This window comes from Calidris pugnax, unplaced genomic scaffold (genome assembly GCF_001431845.1).
Source record: "Calidris pugnax isolate Ruff unplaced genomic scaffold, ASM143184v1 scaffold294, whole genome shotgun sequence".
NCBI lineage: Eukaryota > Metazoa > Chordata > Aves > Charadriiformes > Scolopacidae > Calidris > Calidris pugnax.
In genome coordinates this window covers 1536736-1557150 of record NW_015094505.1, presented here as the reverse complement: position 1 = coordinate 1557150, position 20415 = coordinate 1536736, and the positions used below count along the sequence as shown (strand labels likewise).

The window sequence follows — 20415 nt, the reverse complement described above, 5'->3', positions numbered from 1 at the left end:
AAACTTTCCGGTTCCCCTTTCCCCCCCCCCCCATATGTTTGTATACCTTATACATGCTTATTTATGATAAATAATACACCTGGTTTGGTATATGGCTGCTCTGCAGGGCTTGCCCTAAATATTCCTTTAGCTGAAACAGCAAATGTAAATTTAAAGACTCTCTTCGAGTGCGAATTTAAAAATTAATGAAAATCCCACTTCTCCAAGAATTAAAATATCTGTGCAATACCATCTTGTGTGGTTCTGACAGACTCAAGCCCCATGGTTGCAGCAATGCCATCTGTCTGCAAACCTACTGTACGGCTTGGTAAGCATCTGAGGAACACCCCTGTGTTGATTATTGTTACCACAAAACAAAATTGGTAGTTCCATGTGAAGGTGGGGTAAGGCTGCCTCATTCCCTTTCTGCTCACCACGGGGTGTTTGTGTGCTTGGTGGCAGCTCTCATTCTAATGGTAATGTCATGTATTGTCTTTTTAGCAAAACTGGCCTTTCACAAATATATTTTCTCTGTGGATACGCACCAGTTTGTGTCACTTAAATCTGCAGTCATTTGGTTTTTTAGGGTCTTCGCACAAGCAAAACTTATTCCATCCATGGTTAATGTGTGGTGAAATGTTTGCTTGTTTGTTGAGTGCTCTCATATTAAGGCTCTATCATTCTGTATTAATGGCATTTTTGCCTATATTTAAAAAAAGAAAGCATGAGCAATCAAGTGGGTTTTTTTCCTTGATGCTGATATTTTTGCAGAATAATTGATTTATTTTTTTTCATGCCTCACAGCAAGACCCAAAGCCTGCTGAAGCCTGTGAGATCATGGCAAAGCTCTGTTCCACAACTGACTGATGAAGTTTAATGGGTTGTTTTTCTCAATGTAAGATCAAATAAATTGCTGAGGAGGTAACAGCATATTTATTTATTTTTTTCCCAGTACTATTTAATGCAGTGACCATTAAAAAGAATGGAGTGAAACTAATGAGAGATTGGTTTCCTAGGCATTGGATATGTGGTCTAGCTTCAGAAACGGTGAATAACCTGGCTGGAATACAAAGTGTCTACCTCCTCCCCTACCATTTGACAAAAACGTTGTAACACCAGGGTTTTATTGTAGGACTAGCACTCTGATTTTTTTTTTTTTTTTTTTAGTTTCTTTTCTTTTTTTGACCATGATTTCTATCCTGGCCATGAGAGCCTCTTCCGTGTGCAGGGCTTTTGGAGCTGATGTTGTTCTGAAGAGCTTTGGTATGCTGAATTGCCATTCTTCTTGGTGGTGGGGAAGAAAAGCTTTTATATTGAATAATCCCTGACCACCTCTGCTTATAAAAAAAAAACAAAACTCAAACATAACTAATTTTACAGGTCTTTTGCAATCCCAGTTTAGAAGAGGAATTCCTAGCTGGAACCATTGGGAAGCTCAGTTTAATTACTTCATATAAAGCATTTCACACTTGGAAGGCCAATTCATTTGACTTTGAAAATTGTGTAGTTTTGTTGTCTTTAAATATAGTCTCAAAGTCTGTGGAAGAACACTTGTTTTTTTTATAGGCAGATCTTCTGATTGCTGCTGGTTTAAGACTGTTTTGATGGCTGCAGTACCAGGGGCTGTTCCAGCTATAGAAATTGTGCTTGAACCCAACATACAGCACTCTGATTTCTTCTTTCTTGCACTGCTCATGCTGGGGAAAGGTTTCTCTGCCAGGACATCATGAAGGGAGCTGGTGCTGGGGGGTAGGGTCTCAAATCAGACCCCTCCGGGATGATGTTGTGCTGGAGCAGCTGGTTGCAGAAAGGTTGCTGCAGCCCTGGCACAGCCGGGGAGTGCAGGGTGCCCATCGCAGGGGTGCTCCTGGGGATGCCGGAGCGGTCACAGACAGCCATCGGAGCCCTTGTGGTCCCCGAGCATCTCCTGCAGGTCCTGCTCCTGTGTGGTGGCTCCAGGCAAAGCTGGGGACAGAGGAAGCTTCAGGAATTGGGGCTGTAGGAGTGGGATGGATGAAAGCAGCGCCAGGCGTGCTCTGGCAGGGGAGAAGGGTCTCCGTAGGTGTCCTGCCTTGGGTGGGACCCCAGCGTCTGCCGGGCATCCTGCGCACAGGATGGGGAACTGCAGTGCTCTCTGGAGCAGGGTGATGTGTTGGTATGGAAACATATTTGAACCACTCATATTATAACCCCAAATGTGAAATCCCTCAGAGTTGATTTTAATATTTTTAGCCTGGCATCTAAAGGGACTGCTAGCCTGACAAACAAAATCTCGCCCAGATGTTATTATTTTGCACCAAATTTAATTTCTTCCTGCTGAAGCTAGAGCAGCATCTCTACTGATAAAGATCAAGGGAAATTGTCTGGCATTTACAGAAAATCTCATCCAGGCCTATCTGTTACAATGTTCACTTAGCAAAGTTTATTAGATTATTAGTTTTAGACCCTTGGGCTTTTTCTTTATTGCAGTTAAGAAGGAAAAATCCCAACTAAAAAAAAAAATGCTCTCTTCACTAAATTTAAATGGTACAATTAGCTCCTGGTCTTATCTCACAGGCATTTTTTAAAATTATGGGGATGATTTAAGTAGTGATTTAATCCTTTGGAAACTTGCTGTGTTTGATAGTGTTAAAATGGATTGTATCTGCCTTGACTGCAGTTAAATCTTGCTCTAGAATTTCTCTGGGCGCAGGTTTTTTTGCTTTCCTGTGGTGTATCCGTGCTGGTGTCTGCCTGTGTGTGCACCCCCTCCTGGGTCAGGTTCTCGGCCCGTGGCAGCTCCGTGGCTCAACCGAAGCTCAACCATGTGGCTTCAAAACTTGCTGATAGGTCTCTCTGCAAGTAATATTGAGTATTGCTCTGGGGTTGTCACCAAGATAACTGGTGAGTTAGGGCCACTAACCTGCTGGGGCAGACAGCGAGAGCCCTGCCTACAGTTTGCTTTCTCCCCTCTCTTTCTCCTGATCTTAGACCTTGTTTTTTTGGTGGGGGGTTTCTGGCCCTGCTGCCATCTATTAAAACACTGGAAAAAGCCCTCAACAAACCCTACCGATTTCCTAAATATTACATCTGAATCTCTCAGCTTTGTGAAAGGTAAACTTGAACAGGAAAATACCAGGGTTGTCTTGGTTATGTGGTTGTGGTTTTGTTTTTTTTTTTTTTGATCCTTCCCTCCACTGAAGAGCTCTGTTCCTCACAGTTCGGTTGTGTGTATGTTCATCAGCTTGATGCCTCCTGCTTCTGAAGTTTGGGAATTAGCTTCTGAGTGATCACTTTATTTCTTGTCCCGCGTATTGGCCATGTTACACTGAGGATAACAGAAAATTACAGCTTTAGCAGTTGTTCTGATAAAGTTTTCATGGTACATGCCTGGTTCTTTGACCAAGGGAAAAAGTACCGCTTAAGAGGTGGAAAGGTTGCAACACAATTAAGCAGAGAAGGACCCTCTAAGCAAAGAGGAGCATCCACACCCTTTGCTTTGTATAGGACTTGCTGGAGAGCTGGGCAGAGAAGAACCTCATGAGGTTCAACAAGGGCAAGTGTAGGTGCTGCACCTGGGGAGGAAGAACCCCAGGCACCAGTACAGGTTGGGGGTGGACCTGCTGGAAAGCACTTCTGAGGAGAAGGATCTGGCGGTCCTGGTGGACAGTAAACTATCCATGAACCAGCCATGGGCCCTTGTGGTCAAGAGGCCAATGGGATCCTGGGCTGTGGAGGGAAGAGTGTGGCCAGGAGGTGGAGGGAGGTCATTCTCCCCCTCTGCTCTGCACTGGGGAGGCCACAACTGGAATCCTGTGTCCAGTTCTGGGCTCCCCAGTTCAAGAGAGACAGGGAACTGCTGGAGAGAGTCCAGCGTAGGGCAACAGAGATGATGGAGGGCTTGGAGCATCTCCCTGATGAGGGAAGGCTGAGAGAGCTGGGGCTCTTGAGCCTGGAGAAGAGAAGGCTGAGGGGAGACCTTATTAATGCTGACAAGTGTCTAAAGGGTGGGTTGGAGGAGGATGGAGCTGGACTCTTGTCAGTGGTTCCCAGTGACAGGACGAGGGGCAACGGGCACAAGCTGGACCATGGGAAGTTCCACTGGGATGTGAGGAAGAACTTGTTTGGGGTGAGGGTGGCAGAGCCCTGGCAGAGGCTGCCCAGGGAGGGTGTGGAGTCCCCTTCTCTGGAGATCTTCAAGCTCTGCCTGGATGCTCCTGAGTGATGTGCTCTGGGCAGCCCTGCTTTGGCCGGGGAGTTGGCCTGGATGGTCTCTAGAAGGTCCCTTCCAACTCTGAGAATTCTGTGATTCCATAATCTGTCCCCCCTGCTCAGCATCATGAAGCACAGGAATGGGAGAGCTGACTCTGAGGGTCTGCTTCTGCAGCAGTGACGCAGTGTGCTCCCGGAGAAAGTTGCATTCATTAATTTAAGTGATTGCTCATATAAGCTCTCAGCAGGATCTGGTGTTGCCCTTCTGCAGCCTCTGCTGTTGATGTTAGTCAAATCCCAGGGTGGCTCTTTGCACAGTGTGGCCATGGAGCATGTTGGCGGCCTCTCTGTGGTCTTCTGGTGGTGATGGTGAGGCTGCTGGAGCCAGCAGGGTAGTGGTGGTGTAAATCTGGAGACGCACCATATGCCTCTCTCTGACCCTGAATCGAGCTGCCTGTGCCCAGGGCTGGCTTCCACCCGCTTCCCAAATAGCTCCCGTGGGGCTGCAGAGCTTCTGGGACTTGGCTGGAAATATGGGGGACGCGCTACCTGGAACGGGGAATTGACTGGGATGCTGCAGCCGCATCCCCCTTGGTGGAAGCCTGTAGGCTTGACTGAAGACCTGATCTGTTGCCTCTCGAAGGCAGCGGGGTGTAACCCTCTGCAAATGGCGGCTGGGAGACATGAGCACTCTGGGGAGCTTGCAGGGGCTGTGGAGGTCTGAGGGACTTCTGGGATGTGTGCTTCAGAGTAGCTTCTAGGAAGACCGTGATAAGTTGCTGCAGATAAACCTGCCTGTACGTGTATAATATTCTCTTATTTGTGGGAGATTTGTGTTTCTCTCCCCCTCTGGAGCCAAGCCCCCAGTGGTTCTGATGGAGCGGGTGGTGTGAGGGGAACACTGATGCATCTCCCCTCGCATGCTGCGGTAGGGTGGAGGCAGAGCTGTAACTTTCAGTCCTACCAGGCAGCTCTGAAAGCTGTAAATCCTCCATTAGGCATAAATGCAGCCATTTTGGTTATTTATAGTTATTTACGCTATCCATTCATACCTGTCAGGAATGAAGGCGGTTTTGACATTGCAAGCTTCTATCAGGTTATCTTTAATCAGTTTAGAGGCACCTAAGCCACAAATATATCAAATAGCCGATCCTAATGTCGGAGTCCTCTAAAGTATGACTGAATTATTTATTTTGTTATGATGAAAATGTCTGGGCTTTATTGGGTTTTCTTTGAAGAACTTGATTCTGCTTGAAGTCTGGAAGATAAAAGATCAGTGATTGTCTCTCCAAGTTTCTTATTCCAAATCCTTCAAGGCTTTTCATTTTTCACGAGCTGCTGTTACTACTTTAGAGTCAAGGTGAGGGAGCTGAGGTTTCTTTTATTCTATTAAAGAGGTTTAAATGTATAAAAAAAAAAAACCCACAAAACTTTTATCTTTACTAATTATGCCTTGCATGGGTAAATCCAAGATGCTTCAATTAGGTGAGAAGAGATGGGCTGTGTGGTAGGAGCTGTTGCATGTTAATTGCCAAGAAGGGTCCACTGATACCAGCACAGTTTGTGTCTTACAATTTGGAGTAGCTTAATGCTCCAGTGTCTTTAAACCAATTAAGTCTGATAATGCAGGAGGGTGTTTCAGGTGTTGGCAGTCGGAAGGGTTTAGCACTGTGCTTTCTGAGGGACACTCCAGCTTTGGCTGTGCTGCAGACTGTGGTTGCTTACAGGGAAGGAGGAAGCTGTTCGGAGCAAGCGAGGAGACATCACTAGCTTGAAAAGTTTAATAATTATTTCTGAATGTGTAAAGCAGTGGAGGTGAGAGGTGCTGAGAGTCTTGGAGCTGACCCAGCCCTGCACAGTGGAGGTGCCCTGGGGACCAGCAGGACACACTGGTGGTGGCTTGGGATGTCTCACCAGTGAGCAGGCTCAGACTATCTGCCAGGCTTCTTCCACATAGCTTTTCTATGCAGGAGAAAAGTGATTATCATTAACTGAATAAGTATAAATAAGCGTAAAGCCTGGACAGGCTTGAGAGGTGGTCCTGTGTGAACCTCATGAAGTTCAACCAGGCCAAGTGCAAGGTCCTGCACCTGGGGCGGAGCAATCTCAGGCACAAATACAGGTTGGGCGGAGAATGGCTGGAGAGCAGCCCTGAGAAGGAGTTGGCTCAACATGAGCTGGCAGCCCAGAAAGCCAACGCCATCTTGGGCTGCATCCAAAGAAGTGTGGCCAGCAGGGTGAGGGGGGGGGATTCTGCCCCTCTGCTCTGGGGAGACCCCACCTGGAGTGCTGTGTCCAGCTCTGGAGTTCTCAGCACAAGAAGGACATGGACCTGTTGGAGCGGGGCCAGCAGAGGAGATGCTGGGAGGGCTGGAGCCTCTCTGCTGTGAGGACAGGCTGAGAGAGTTGGGGGGTTCAGCCTGGAGAAGAGAAGGCTCTGGGGAGACCTTAGAGCCCCTTCCAGTCCCTAAAGGGGCTCCAGGAAAGCTATGGGAGCCATAGGATGAGGGGGAAGGGTTTTAAACTGAAAGAGGGGAGATTGAGATGAGATCTGGGGAAGAAATTTCTTGCTGTGAGGGTGGTGAAAGCCTGGCCCAGGTTGCCCAGAGAAGCTGTGGCTGCCCCATCCCTGGAGGGGTTCAAGGGCAGGTTGGAGGGGGCTTGGAGCAACCTGGTGTGGTGGGAGGTGTCCCTGCCCAGGGCAGGGGGTTGGCACTGGATGGTCTTTAAGGTCCTTTCCAACCCAAATAATTCTGTGATTCTAAATGAAAGATTCTTACCAGTAGTCAAATGTGACACAAGTGGGGTGGTCAGCTTCACAGCCGCAGGTGAGTTGTGAAAATGTGAACTCTTGCTTGTGGGCCTGTAAAATATTAAGCTGACATTTTAGAGTGGACTCAAAGAATGAATTAGGTTTTGGAAGAGAGTATTAAAACTCTAATTAGACTTTACAAGGAAATAAGCACCACAAATAAATCTCTGTATCACCTTATTATTCCTGTTCCTTAATTATTCCTCTGCTAACTAAAGCCTCGCTGCATCCCTCTCTGAGGCACCTATCTCCGCAGCGGCAGTTCTCCGCTCTTGAAAGCTTCTTGTTTTCTTGTTGTTTTAAATTTTTTTTTATTAATGTATATTTAAAATAGGAATTGTCCCACTGGGTCAATTCAGTCCAGCTTTCTGCCTTTGGCAGCAGTTCCTGCCAGATGCTTTGGGTGCACAAAGTTTGTAGTGAAAGGCTACGGCGATGTGTTTCCCAGGTTGATGTTCTAATCCGATGATTACAGGTAGGTGGGAAGAGCTGTCTGCATAATGAGGGATCTTAGGTTGTCAGAATTGGTCTACAGAGGTAATGTTTCCTTTCAAATAACCAGAACTTATTGTTCATAAATCACAGTTAATCTGTTTATTACACTGGCATACGAGGCTGGAAGTCTGGAGTGTGCCATAACGCTTAGCTTTAGGAGCAGAGCTGCAATAGTAGCAGCAGTTTCAAATGATTTGAAATTGGGGGATCAGCAAAATGCAGGAGTTTGTGGAAGCTCTGGGCATTAAAAATGACTGCTGAGGATTGATGAGTTTCTTTAACAAATTGTAAAATCCATCATGCAGGAGTTAGGGCATGAAACTGCCCTCCTGAGCCGCATAAACCACGGGTTTGGAAGCATTGCACGACAGCGCACGCTACCGGGAAGGGAGACTTTGAAAGATTCTTGGGTTTGCTTTTGTTCCTTCCTCTCACTGCCTGACTTTCAATCCCAGCACGGCGCTGGCATGTGGCTGGCCAGGCTCTGGGCATACTGGCTGGGGGCTCCTCCCCGGGGGAGCCTTTCCATGTTCTGCTCCCTCTCCCTTATGAGGAAAGGCTGAGAGACCTGGGGCTGTTCAGCTGGAGAAGAGCAGACTGAGAGGGGACCTCATTGATGCTGAGCAATAGCTAAAGGGTGGGGGGCAAGAGGATGGGGTCAGGCTCTTCTTAGGGGCACCTGGTGACAGGACAAGAGGTAATGGGCACAAACTGGAACATGGGAAATTCCATCTGAACATGAGGAAAAACTGCTTTCCTTTGAGGGTGGCAGAGCCCTGGAACAGGCTGCCCAGAGAGGGTGTGGAGTCTTCTTCTCTGGGGACATTCAAACCCTACCTGGATGTGTTTCTGTCCAGCCTGCTCTGGGATGGGGTTGGACTAGAGGATCTCCAGAGGTCCCTTCCAGCACCTGCCATTCTGTGATTCCCCTGCTTCAGTCTATATCAGAGTAGTTGCCTTTGCCCTGATCTTCCAAAGTCCTGGCACATCTCAGACAGCTTTGCACAGCCCTCGCTCCCAGCTGATGCAGAGCTTGACGTGCCACCTTGAGTGCCTCCTTGCAGGAGCTCGCTCACTGGCTTTTGCTGCTGTTCCTCTGCATGCCCATTTTGAGCTCTGCAATATGCCCCTACATGGACAGCCCCTCATGCTCCCACCCTTGTTTCCATGTGGTCCCGGAGTTGAGTATCCATAGACTGGCTCCATCGTGCCCAGCAGTGACTCCCTGGCGCATCTGTGGAGGATTGAAGTGTGTGCGGTGGGAGATGTCCCCAGCCCCTGCTTTTGGGGTCTTTGGGGGTTGAATGGTGCAGCCATAGGGAATTTTGTGTGGTTGAGATCCCTTTCCTCTGTCCTGCCTCTCTTTTTTTCCCCTGCAATTAAATACTGCTGACGCCCTTCCCCTCATCAGTGAAATGAAGCTTGGAGGTTAATAAGGGGCTTTTTGAACTGCCTACATGCTGCTTCAGCAGGTTTTAAACACTGTGCTTGGTGTCTGGGCTTAATGGTCCCTAATTTGGAGAGCGTGGAGGAACTCCTGGGTACCCGAGGACCTTTCTTCAGCTGCTGGGATACTGTCCCCTGACAGCTGCTTTTCTGCTGTGAAAGGGGATGGTGCTCCCCTGCTTCCAAGGGGTGTAGGGAGGCATTGCCTGTGGGCACCAGGAGCTGCTGCCTGGGCAGGGCTCTGGCAGATGCTGCACCTCTGGTGTCCGTGGTGCTCTGCCTCTGTAGCAGACGTGGACCTTCTGGCTGGGGAGGTGTCTGGGCTGGATGTCTGGAAGAGTATGGTGGCTGAGATGCCCGTGGGGTCTCCTGTAGCTCCTCCACATCTATGTGCCCGCGTTGTACAGTGTGGTGGTGCTCACTCCATCTCCTCTGCTCTCAACTCCTGCTGGCAACACACGATCCTCTGCCTGCCTTCATCATCAGACTCTGAACTGTGAGATAACCAGGGAGCCAGGGCTCCTGTGCTCCTTCGAGTCTTCTGCTTCTACAAGTGGGCTGTTTTCTGTAATTACCTTTTGAGCTGCAAGTTATCATCTTTTGATAGTTCAAGTACTAACATTCTTAAAACGCCTCCTAATGCTATAAAGCAGTCAAACTACGTCTTTCCTAGCTTGCAGTAGGATGATATAAATGTCATGTTATGCTTGAATGTGGTGTTTATAGAACTGCTTGGTGCCATTGTGCTATTTTTTTGTTTTTTTCTTTCTTTGTAATTCCAGTACAGAAATGGGCACAGCGGCATCTTCCATCTCTTGGCCTGAAAGGGTAAATAGGGGCATTCTCATTGCACGAAGTGCTTAAAATGTAAACCAGAGCTGGTTGGCGTTTGCTGGGGAGGACGGGGGGAGAAGCCAGCACTCAGCAATAAAGGCAGGGACTGTCTCTGTAAAGCAAACATTTCGCTCGATTGTCCTCTACTTTACTTTTAAAGCGGCAATAAGATATGGCGATAAAATGGCCAATGGCGCATTTCATCTGAGGGAAATGAACTCCTGCTGAGCCAATTAAACTGTCAATATGCTGTGGTTTCACTTTCCCTTGAGCAGACTGGGTCACCTCAGGTGTGTTACTCACTCTGACTTCACCACTTGATGTGAAATCAATTTTAGCAATTTATAATCTTTCATTTTACTGTGAAAGTATATTAATCTGTGAAAAACACCACTCAAATGGTGAGGGCAGATGAGATCTTTCTACATGAGTGTGTACAGCTGGCAGTGCCCCTTGGATTATCTGGCATGTAGTAGAAGCCTGTGCAACTTCAGGACAGGCTGGAGGCACCAACAATCCAGTTCTTGAGCTTTGGGCTTTATCCTTAAAATGTTCTGAAATCGCAGGAGGATGTTGTGCTGGGTGACCTCATTGCACGCTGGGTAGATGTTGTTTCTGTGAGGTAGGTTTTGTTTTGGCAGCTTCTCGGATGTTCTGTGGCTTTATGGGTTGTTGGTGGATACTTGGCGCACCTCAGAGTGGTGGTATCCCTGTGGTGGTCCTTTCTGTGCTCTACCAAGCAGAGTGTGCCAAGAGGTCTGCTCATCTTTGAAGGGTCTTGGTAGCTTCATAGGTTCAGACAGCAAGGATGAGCACTCACATAGTGTTTCTTCACAAATGTAGGGAACTGAACTGTGTTTAAAACATTTCATCTTCCTCTTAAAATTAAATCTCATATTCAGAAGCTCTGTGGGTGTTGAGAGATGGTTGGGGCATGGTGGACATTTTTCAGCACAGCAGGAGAGAGCTTGTATCCTGTCTCCCTCTACAATGTGCTGAGTTCTGGAGTTGCTGGAAGGCTCTCTTTTCACCATGTAGCTTGATGGGCCCATGATGCAGTTTTTCCACCCAAGTCAGCTGTGACCTGAGGGGTGAAGGAAGCCTCCTTGCGTTGGTGGGTAACTTACCTGACATCAGCAGTGCTGGAAAAGGGAGAAAGCCCTGAGGGCATGTTCATGTAGGGGCGGACTTGCCTAATGGAGAAGAAATGCCTCATTTTGAGGTTCTTAAAGGCTCGTTGCAGGTCCTCTTTCTGTAAACTCGATTACACAAGCTGCTGGGAACTCAGGAGGTTTTGGCATGGCTGAGTTTGTGGTGGCTCTGCTGCAGTCTCCAGGTGGTCTGATGCTTCCCAAAGATTGACCAAAGCTCTTGCTGTGGCTTCCAGGACACCCTTACACCTCCCTGTTCCCGCAGTCCCCACCAGCAGGGTTGGGTCCCACAGCAAAGTGAAGGGAAGAGCATGGCATTGCATGGTGACATGAACAACAGGCTGGTGACCAGCAGCTGGGGCATGTTGAACCTGGCTGGTTGTTAAGGTCTTGCAACAGAGCCAAAGTGATAGGAGAGTCTCTGCTGTCTCCCTTGAGTATAGCTGGGAGACAGCATATGGGTTGGGCTATGTGCAGTTTAAAAGCTAGGATTCAGTATATGGAAGGCTTGGCTAAAATAATGAGACACCCTGGCTGTAGCCTCCAGCTGTTCCTCCATGATATTTCCAACCGGGGCATTTTTTGGGATGAAACATCAGTATGGGCTGCAAGGCCCTGAGTATGGCAGTCATAAAACCATAGAATTGTCTAGCTTGGAAGGAAGAGACCTCTAAGATCATCAAGTCCAACTGTTAACCTAACACTGCCAAGTCCACTGCTAAACTATGTCCCTCAGCACCATATGTCTTTTAAATATCTCCGGGGATGGTGACTTCACCACTTCGCTGGTCAGCACATTCCCAGCCTTGTGAACCCTTTCCACGGAAAAATTGTTCCTAATCTCCAATCTGAACCTCCCCTGGCACAACTTGAGGCCATTTCCTCTTGTCCCATGGCCTGTTCCTTGGGAGAAGAGCCCGACCCCCCCTGGCTACACCCTCCTTTCAGGGAGTTGGAGAGAGCGAGAACGTCTCCCCTCAGCCTCCTTTTCTCCAGGCTAATCCATGTGAGTGAATGAGAAGCTTAGCTTTTGAAATTAAAGCTCTTGCACGTTGGCTGCAGAAGAACGTGACCCAAGAGCATTTTGGAGACGGATCCCACCAGGAGACTGGGAAGAGCCTCAACTCTTATTAATGTTTGGGAAGGGCTGGCATTTGTCTCGCTGGTGCCCAGGGCTGGCAGTGCTGCCCCCAGCTGAAAATAGCAATGCAATAGTTACTGTCTGGTTCTGTTGCCTTCTTTGTGGTGAGCTTTTATTTTTAAAGCCAATAAGAAGACTAAACTCTTCAGACTTTGTTAGGCCTATGTTTACCACAGGTTTTTCTTCTCACAATGCACAGTTCTCACGTTGGCAGGGTGGTGACACCTTGGTATCCTCGAATCTTCCACTGCAAAGGCACAGGAAAATACAGCAAAGCGTATTTTTTGCCGTACATATTTTTGCCATGAGCTAAATAAGTTTTGATGCTGGATCTGTAGCTGCTGCAGCATATGTATGGGCTGGATTTCTTTGTGTGGCTTTGGTGGTGGTGCTGGATGGGGCCTGTCTGTCCCGTGTCTGTGGGTCAGAGTTGGACAAGTGGGTCTGCACAAGAGATAAGTCAAAACTCTCCTGGGTGAAAGTAAATGCATTTCCATGACTAATGCATCTATGAATTAATGCATCTTCTATGCCAGATGAAACCTAGCAAGCGCTGCATATTTAATTTGCTAATACTTTAAAAAAAAAAAATCTTAATTGGAAAAAAAATCATCCGAATATTTGCTTGTGGGGGGAAAAAAAATAATCACATAAACCTGTTGGTTAGAAAGGGAAGATTAAAAAAAACAGCCCTCTGAGACAAGGCAAAACAAACAGCAGTGTAGATCAATTGTAAACGAATTCTGTGGCTGATTAGCTCTTCCCAAATTTGTCATCTTCGAGTCAGAAAATCTATGATTGAGTGCCATAAAGAAGCAATTTTAAAAGCAGTAGAGAACAGTAAGGCTGCCTCCAGGATTACAGCTCATAGCTTTGGAATTCACGCTCTTTGAAGGAAATTGGTGAATAACAGATCACAGTAATGCAGTGTATTTGTATTGGTCAAATTCCTATTATGATTGCAGTGAAAAATGATGTCCTTTTTTTTTCTTTTTCAGGAAAGGAAATTAAATAGGCTTGGTAATCCCTGTAAGGAGATTGACTTACACCAAAAGGGGGGGGAAAGAATGTGAAGGCTAATCAGATCAATGCATGCTCTTGAATCTATCTCGTTAAAAAAATAAAATCAAATTGCTACTGAATTTCCAAGGAATTATATTGAAGTGACACGTGTGCTTTTGCTGCCTTTTAATTACAAAATTACTTCAATCTGTTTGAGTCGCCCACATAAGTGGGCTATCAACTGTTCTTAAATACTGGCTCATAAATTCCAAATACTTCTTGAAATGGATGAAAACAATATCCTTGGTCCTTCAGCTGGGTATGCCAGATCAGTGAGAACTACCACTTGTACCAGAGAAATCTTCACTGGATAATTTAGGTGCTTGGTTTCCCTCTGGACGAGGCTTTTAAGATCTGTTATTTATGCTGTCGTTTGTCAGGGGAGTGCTCGGTCTCTGATGTCCGGCTCCTCAGCTGTGATCGACCTTCTTATGGGACCTTTGGGAATTATTATGTGCCTACTGACAGCTGGATGGAGGGCTCCGAGAGGGCCTGGGGAGGATTTTCACCCGTGGTGTAAGGCATTGCCCCCCTTGGCTGGGTGGAAGCAGGGCTGGGGATGCGCGGCTGGTGAACGGTTCTGCAGCTGAAGCTTCCTCTTGTGTAGAAAAGACATTAAAAAGAAATAATTAAATATAAAGTCTTGTCTAAAGAGAAAAATGACCAGGGGAATTTTGAATCTCTTGCGCAGCATTTCTTATGATGGAAATGTTTGCTGCAAGGAGGAGTTGGCTCCTGCTGTTAGTGCATCAGTAAGAAATGTTGAAAACACTTTTTTTTTTTTTTTTTAATGTTTTTGAGTTGTGGTGTTGTGGTTTTTTTTGGCTGAGGGAATGGCAAGACCCACCAGCCTCTGTTGTAGAGCAGGGTGGTCCTCTCTCTCTTAGCAGAGGAGCTGTATGTGCTGATTGGAGGAGGACTGACCATCGTTTGACCACCAGGCTGTGGGCAGCATGGTCCTGGTGTGTGGGGCACTGCAGCCAGCTCTGCCAAAGCACTGCCATGGGTGCACGGCAGCAATATGTGTGGGACTGACCCACGACTGTCCTGGGATTAGGCAGAGAGCTGGTTTTAGGGGAGATTAGGGGAAGGGATGGTTGCTCTTGCCTGTGGTCCTGCAGGAGGGTGGTGTGGCTGCTTGGTGACCTGTGCAGAAACTAGAGGGACAACTGGCCGTTGGGATATGCTGAACACTGGGAGGCTTTGCAGGTGTTTAGTGCATATAGGAAGAGCCCAGCACCACTCCTGGTCTGCTGTAGGGTCACATCTGCCCAGCTGTGCTGCTGTTTGCTGCTATGGCAGCTCCCCGCTGGAGGTGGGACACAAGGTGAGGCTGAGCTTCACCCCTTGTCGGTGGGCTGGCACGGAGGGGAAAGAGCCTGTTGCAGTGGCTGTGGGGGGTGTCACGGGCTTATGGCAAGTTGTAATAAATGAAGAGAGTGCCTGCATTTAAATGGGTCGTCTTGGAAAGGGGGGGAAGGGTCTGCCTTGAAGAGCACTCATGCTGCTGTCGCCTTCGCTGTCCTTGGGAATGAGCTTTGTGATTTCTGAAGAAAGATTAAAGGTGTGTTTCCATACAGAATAGCTCTTCTCATCTGTGTTTGCTGAGAGATGGCACTTGTGTGTTGGAATTTGCAGCAGCTTTAAAGCTGGAGGTGATAAGCTGCTTTTCTCTCTCTCTTGCTTTGTTCATAGGCTGTTTGTTTAGATAACGGCCTGGAAATGATATTAGTAACCCTGTACGTCACATTTTGCTACCAGCAAAGAATAAGCAGTGCGTTTGACATTTGGAGAAATGGTTCATTTTCTAAGGGATGTGGTTCAGAATCTACTTCTTGAACTAATGGACAGTGCAATGCTATTTTTTTTTTTACTAGATTGCTTAGATTTTTACCTTGAAGCTGCACTGTAAGGTGCACTGCATTACTAGCATTAAATAAAAGTAAATGCTTCACATCAAATGCGAAGGCAGTCTTTGAACTGGTGAGAGGTTGAAAACCATTTATTTCTCTGGCTTGTGATGCTTCACTGTGACATAAGCGTGAAAAATAATTAGGCTCACTGGTAAGTAAATATTTGATCCTGCAATGCGTCTTGAAGATACGGATCCGGGAGAAAGTAGCCTCTTCAGATGCACATTGATTCTCCTGGATTTGTCTCTCACCAACAGCTAGATCGTGAAATTGGGTTCAGAAAACTACATCAGAGGAACATTATCGAAGGTGAAAATTTTATGAAGGTTAGGAACAGACCAGGTGGTCCCTGCAACCTCAGTTCGGTTTCTTGTCCTGTGCGTTAGAACACAGCCTTTAATTACAGCATCATGTGTATTTTTCCACAAGCTTCTTCCCTTGTGTAAGGGCACTAAATTAATATCCCATAATGAGCCATTTTCTTTCTCCTTCTTGTTTGATGCCCAGTTCTTAATAATTTCAAATGATGCTTAAGGATAGAGTTCTTCAAAATTTTCACTTGCATGTGAACACTTTATTTTCATGCTGTTTCTTGATGTTCAACACTGAGTAGTAGCATGTTTATGGATAGAAAAGCTGAAAATCAGAAGGAGCCTGATTCAGACCTATTTTGGCTGCATTCATGGCACTGTAGCAATGAGTATTCAAGATGTAGGTCTTGGGTTTGGGTACAGCCTCTTTAGTTACCTCTGGCTTTCCACGCTCCACACCTTTCCACTCATGGAGCTGGCAAAGCAAGGAGCTGGAGGAGCAGCGTCTGACTCCCAAGTACTTCCATTTTGCCTTAAAGTTAATAAAATGGAGCAATAATGCACCAAAGCCTGGGCTCTCTTTTAAGAAGCAGAAGATTTTAAGGTTGAAAACCAAAAAAAGTCAACTCTTATTCTCTTCCCTCCCCTCAAAGTTGGAGCTGGGTACCTTCTTTCAGATAGAGCAAAAACCTCCAAACTCAACCGTACCCCCAAACTGTTGCAAGAAAGTTCATGTTTATACAGACTTTCACAAAATCCTGTCATAAGTCGAGTTCTGTTTCAAAGTCTGGGAAATGCTTCCGTTAATTAAAGAAAAGGTCAGCAGGATTTTTTTTTTTTACTGTAAGCACAAAAATAAAAACGAAAAGAAAGATAAATCTTTCTCCTCTGCCTTGTTCCCATAAGCAGTCAAACTATTTTGGCCAAAATTAAAATTTGCCTGAGGCAGACAAAAGGCATGCAAAGTTGCAGTCCAGGTGGTTAGAGCTTGGCAAAATTATAGGTAAGTAGGAATAGGGTCTAAAGATCAGAAGTGTATGTAGGGCTACCAGCTCTGCCTATAATCCGTTATAATATTTAATCTAAATGTCGGCTGCAGAAAGCTTTTGTGCCGTTCTGAAGTGTGATCATTCATTGGGAGATCTGGAAGGGCCTCAAAAGCTGTAGCTGAAGTGAGTTTGCAGGATGTGAGAGAGGGTTTTTTATCCTCTATATGTGTGATGTTGGGAACGTGTCACCTCCCAACGGCCGGAGCTGCACAAGGAGTCCCTGCTGGGGCTGTGCAGAACCTTCTCAAGTGGCTGTGTCACTGCTTTACTCTTCTTGTAATCACTCTTTGTAATAGATGAACATTAAAAAAATCCTGTTCATAAACAAATCCTTCATAGGTTTGAGGATATTACTGGTTCACCAATGTATTCAGAATGAAGATTTTTTTTTTCTGATCCTGCCTTCTTTTTTTATTCATGTTTGCAATGCTGCAGAAGTCGGTGTGAGCAAATTAAAGTATGTGTGGATATTCTTGCATGGAAGGCATTTCAGTACCATTTTTTAAAGTCCTTGGGGACTAATCCAGCACTTACAGAATTTAGTTTATGGGCTGAGAAATGATCACCTGTACAAGGACTTGACTCTAAATGCTATGAATGTGCCAGAAAATGGTCAGATTTCCTTAATGTCCTCAGAGGGAGAGGAGGAGAAAAATAATGCAGCTTTTTCTGTAACAGGAGCTGAGCCTGTTTGAGGTGGTGGGAGCTGCAGAGAAGATGCTGCGATGGCCCAAGTCAAGCCTGATGTCACCCTTTCAAGGATTTAGTGAATCCTGCGAGTGTCATTGCTGATCATGGTTCAAGAGGCAATAAAATAGTGGAAAGATCACCAGCAGGCTGGAGCAAGGCTTCATTTCTAAGTTGTACCAAAATTACACTTTTGAGTTACTCTGGGTTGGAGCTAACCTGGCCTGCTAATACCAGGTTTTGGTACTAAAACCAGCTGTGGGTTAGCTACCCCTAAGGATGAAGTCAAGTGGTGACACCGGACCTTTAGATCTTTAGGGCTGTAAAACTCTTGTGGAAGTGGGGTTGGTGTCTTCTGTGGCCAGCGGCTGTTGTGTCCCAGCCTTTCTGCCAACACTCTCCCTGGGAAGCAGAGAGATATCTGCTCTTGTGTTTTTGTAGAGGTCTGAATGTGCCCATAACTCACTGTGATATACTTGAAGGCTCCAGGAGGAGTGTTTGTGTGTGTGTTGGAGCTGAGGTTGCAGTAAAGCAGCAGCAGCTTAAGCTCAAGGGTAAAAGGGGACAGAAACCAGGACCCTTTGTGTTACTTCTGAAGGCTATTCCCCTTGTCTCGTCTTGGGTGATGCCCTGCAGGGAGACTTAAGGGATCCCTCTGAGACAAACAGAGTCAATGTAGCACTTTTCTTCCAAACTCTCTATAGACTATAATTTTGGGTTGGAGAAGGAATCTAAGACTGACTGGATCACGGCTTGCCTTACCTGCTCTCCTTCAGGCTTTGCATGCACCTTCTCTAAAAGAGCATCCAGCTCTTCAGCCCACTCCCAAGGCAGAGATGTTTGGTTCCATGCTCCCCGTATTTAAAATTTGTTTTCTTAATATGCTAGTGGTTAGGGCTTCATTTAGCTCCCTGGCCCCGCTCCCTTCTTCGGCCGTGGTTGCTGGCTCCTCTGCACCATGTAGAATGCCCCCTTTCCCTCTCCCGGAGTGAGATGGTTGAGGAGGTCATGGGGAATTAATAGGGAAGCAGATCTCTGATTTTGTTTCTGCTTATGTACTCTGACATTTCTGACGTTTTCTGAAGTGTAAAATGTTTCAGAGAAAACAACAACTTGGCTTTTACTGAAAAATTAATTATGTTGGCACTTTCCCCTTTGCGGTGGGCTTTTGTCAGAAGACAAAGCCACAGACATGCGGGGCAAGGCTGAGATGGTGAAAGGACAGTGGTGTAACATTAAAGAGAGAAAATCTACATTAAGGTAAAAAGATCTAATTAAGCGTTGATTATCAGGTAACGATGTAAACTCTTCAGAGGGCATTACCTTCTGTCCACTTAGTGTATAGAGCTAATTTATACACCGAAGTTTATCTCCTTCATAAATTAGTCTGTCTTGTAATTACAGCTAAGGGACTATGACTTTCTCTGCTCTTCAGTGGCATTCTCCGTTCCTCTGCAATGCACAGATACCCCTGGTACAGCAAAGCGTGTCCTGCTCTGATAAACTGAGTTACAGGTGAGGGAAAAGCAGCTGGTTTCTGTGCATGTGTGCACTTCTTCAGAGCTTTTGGAGATCCGGTTTGGTAAAAAGTACAAGGGGGAGGCAAAATGCCAAAGAGCTGTCCTGTTGATCCTTCCTGACCTTTTCAGTGTTGGCTTTCTTTTTGTCCTTTGAAAGAAAGAGATTGTCGGGGAGCCTTGGTTTAGGGATAAGGAAATGATGATGTAGGTTCTTGCTGAAATCGAGGATTAGGGGCAGCTTGCCCACCTGAATGGCAATGTCGGGCTATAGATGCACAGACAACTGTTCACACCCAGCCCTGGTAAGGGGCAGTGGTGCTCTAACATGCTCTAGGCAATCCTGCTTCAGCAGGGGAGTTGGACTAGATGATCTCTATGGTCCCTTCAACTCTATAAATTCAGTGACCTCTTCTCACTGGGGCTTGCAATCCAAGTGTGAAACAGGTGACAGTGGTTGAGTATGGACAAAAAGGGCACACAAAGAAACGGGTGTGATGGTGAACGTGTGAAGAGCTGTGGTCTCAGCATCACAGAAAAAAAAAAAAAAGGGTGGGAAGGAGGAACCTGAAGGAACAAAAAGAAGTAGCTTTGCCCATGTTTCTGGTAACCCTTCCGGTGTGGTGGAGCATGGGAGAAAATTAAGTAGGCAGCCAATATACCCAAATTTCTATTTTATGTCTTCAGATGGTCTTCAAGAAGAAATGGAGCTGGAACATGGACTGATAACAAGAATGGAAAAAAGGAATAATTATTCTACTTGGAGTTTGCTTGGCCATTAGTATTCTATTAAATTTTCCCCTGCTTCTAATGATATGAGGAACACTGGGTACACTTAAAAGGATGCATGTCATTAAAATGATATCTGACAACAGTTCTTTGACTGCTTATGATGCTTTTGATTGTTAATACAGATAAAATGTAAATGATCAGAATGTAAAAACTCCCTTTTGTCTTTCTAGTGTTTTCAGCTGCCTATTAAACAAATTATACAGGAAAGTGAGTAGCCCGTTACTTAGTGGAGTGGTGTCACCCAGATACTTTGAAATGCTTAATGGCATAAAATGAAGTGTCCTTGGTTTGTTTATTTTCCTACTGGTAATGACATTGTAGGCTAAGTCAGAGTGGGTCCTTCAAAATGCAGTTGCTTTGTCCTTACTTCATAATCGTATTTTTTATGCATTATGGTACTGTCTTGCAGAGTATTATATCAGGTTTTTAATAAGCTTTTAAACACCTGTAATGTAGGAGTGGCTGTTCTATTGGGCTCAATTCTCCTTTACTGTAATGCAAGCTGCATAGAAGTGTCTGTGTCTTTATTTTGTTGTGTGTGTGTTCTGTAGTGTAAAAGCACGCAGAGGATGCCATGTGGGAACGGTGTCCTGCCCAGGACCTTATGGCGTGTGCATTTGGTAGGTCTCTGTGGCCCAGCTGTAAGAGGTAAAGGGGAATAGTTGGGGATGGCATCTGTTTTCAGCCGTATGACTTCTTTTTCCAGGGCTTGCTGCTGCATGAGTCAGTCTGTTGCTTTTGCTTTCTCTGCCTCCTGTAATGTTATCACGGTCTCTCCTCACTGGCCCAGAGGAGGAGGTGGCAGACGTTCATTGTCTATGGAAGGGTGTAATGATAGGGACTATAATGGTTACTGGCCAACACAATGCATATTAACGGCATGTATAGGTGCAACGGAACACTCCCGGCAGCTTTGCCCATGACAGCAGTTCTGCTGAAAGGTCCTCTGATGAAGGAGCTGTAGACTAGCTTGGTTGAGATGTAGTTAGTCACTACCTCTGCAAAAAAATCATAGAATGGTTTGGGTTGGAAGGG

General features: G+C 46.1%; 1 protein-coding gene across 1 annotated transcript in view; it reads left to right on the top strand.

The window, feature by feature from the left end:
- The window catches only part of GPC3 (glypican 3), a gene marked incomplete at its 5' end in the record, with an annotated part of 172678 nt that overhangs the window by 11182 nt on the left and 141081 nt on the right, over positions 1-20415 (top strand). The window lies entirely within an intron of this gene.